The 2,226-nt window shown below is 44.2% G+C and overlaps 1 pseudogene; it reads left to right on the forward strand.

The window, feature by feature from the left end:
- Positions 1-782: 782 nt before the first annotated feature.
- On the forward strand, positions 783-1,951 carry LOC121039918 (SWI/SNF-related matrix-associated actin-dependent regulator of chromatin subfamily E member 1-like; annotated as a pseudogene).
- Positions 1,952-2,226: the final 275 nt, after the last annotated feature.

Raw genomic sequence — 2,226 nt, forward strand, 5'->3', positions numbered from 1 at the left:
ACTTGAAAAGTGTATGAAATTCAGATCGCATCAAGATCCCAAAGAGGAAAGGCTGTTGTGTCAGATTCTCAAGTCATTTATGGGCCTAGAATAGCCATGGAAGACATGTCAATAACAGGTGGCCAACTAGTCGCCCTCATCAAAGGGCTTCAAATAGGGTAAACGAATTTTTATGGACATGATGTAGATGTAACTGCCTGGTATTCTTGATAGGAATGAACCTACACCCTTTATAATACTATAAAAGTATGCCTAGATGTGCACCAAAGACCACTTATTCCCTCCAACAGACTAAGTCTCTGCTGCCTACCTGCATTTCCAGAGACAGAACATAAGCAGATGATAGCCCAGAGTTGCTAGTGGCCTGGCAATGAAACAGGTGCCCAACTATCTCGTTCCGCCACGATGCCCTCACCCCTATTAGTACACCACCCTCTTTTCCTGATTCCTGACCTTCCTGGACAAGAGCAAAATATGGAGTCATCCACAAGTTTCGAGACAGACAAGAAACAGAAAGGAAGCAGAGAGAGCACTTACATGAACATTTTGGTGTGTCATTTGTTGATATTAAAACTGAACAGTTTCCTGCCTTCTGGCCCCGCAATTTCAATCCTACTGATATATTCAACAAAAGTTAATATATATGTGAGCCCAAAGGGGAACAGGACCACAGCTGTGGGTGCTTTTTCTGCCCATGGTGTCTCAGATTCATTTTTAAGTAACCGAGAACTTAATCTTTCAGAATATCAACAAGAACATCTTATGCCTCAACGCCCACCCCAGCTCCTACAACACAAATGGCCAGAACACCAGGGTTTGTGGGGATACAGTACATCCAGGCATTACCATACAACTACAAGCTGGGAGGGAACCTGGGCACCAACAGCCAGGTCTCAGCATCGTCTGGTGTTACGATTCCACAACCCCCAAAGCCACCACATAAGCTACTGATGCCCTACATGAGGCACGGCACAAAGTTCTGGAACCAAGTAAATGCTTCCAGCCCTGACCTAAAGTTGCAGGTGATTGGCCAGATTAATGGTGGCATGTGATGAGATTTCACAGATGAAGAAAAATAAGAGTATTGAAACAAGTATGAAGTATAGAAGACAGAATGGAATGAATCTACGAAGGACTATCGTAATTCTCCCACACGCCCTGCTTACACAAATACAAAAAGACATGCAGACACCGCTTTAGAGGAAGAAAGTGGACAGAGACGGTCTCACATGGACCAAGGAGAACCTTATGTAAGAACTGAGCTTGCTGAAGATGCCGATGATTATGATGATGGCTTTTCAATGAAGCACACAGCCACCGCCCTCTTCCAGAGAAACTACAGTGTCATCAGTGAAATCCTCAGTGGGAGTGTGGTGCCAGACATTCAGACAGTTGTCACAACAGCTAGAACGCAGGTTATCACAGAACCTTGATGGTTCATCAACTAGAAACTAACCTTCTTTGAATACAGGAGACAAACCAGGAAACGAAGAGGAAATTCCTGGGAAGCACAGATTCATAGAACAATGAACTTAAAAGTTGGTGTGGTTTCCAGGTAGAGGTGGATGTGGAAAAAAGCGCCGCTGAAACTGCAGAGGCAGAGAAACAGGGTCACGAAAGGCTGGAGGGAAGAGAGACAGAGGCAGCAGAGCAAGATGAACTCAGGCGGAGCATCATGGTTTGTGAGGAAGTAAGACAGAGAAAGATTAACCAAGAGCATCCGGAGGGAGACAGAGGAGACACATCTTGAAGAGATGGAAAGCCAACAGGATGGGGAGGAAGACTCATCTACTCCTGAGAGCAGACAGAAGGGGAGTGCACAGGAGGGGCGGACGGCATGTGTGAGGAAGGGACCAGTTAGTTACAATGGCTCGGAGAGCAAGAATGCGACAGTGGAGATCCACCATCAGACCACACACCGGAAGATGAAGGAATAGATGTTCAATGTTAATAGCACTTGAAATCAGTAACAAATGGAAGTACCCGAAATGCCCATCAACAATGTACTGATAAATATGTGTGGGGACGTTTGTACAAGAGTAACAAATATGAAAAAAAAAAAAAAAAACGACTTCTACAGGCAATAGCATGTATTAAATCTCACAGACAGAATGTAGAGCCAAAGACCTCGTCCACAAATAAAATTCAGAGTATAGTTTCAGTTATAAAAGATTTCAAATCTGGCAAAACTAATCTATGGTGTGTGAAACCAGGAAAGCAATCATT

Source organism: Herpailurus yagouaroundi, unplaced genomic scaffold (assembly GCF_014898765.1).
Source record: "Herpailurus yagouaroundi ecotype Mexico unplaced genomic scaffold, PumYag 181, whole genome shotgun sequence".
In the NCBI taxonomy this organism is placed as follows: Eukaryota; Metazoa; Chordata; class Mammalia; order Carnivora; family Felidae; genus Herpailurus; species Herpailurus yagouaroundi.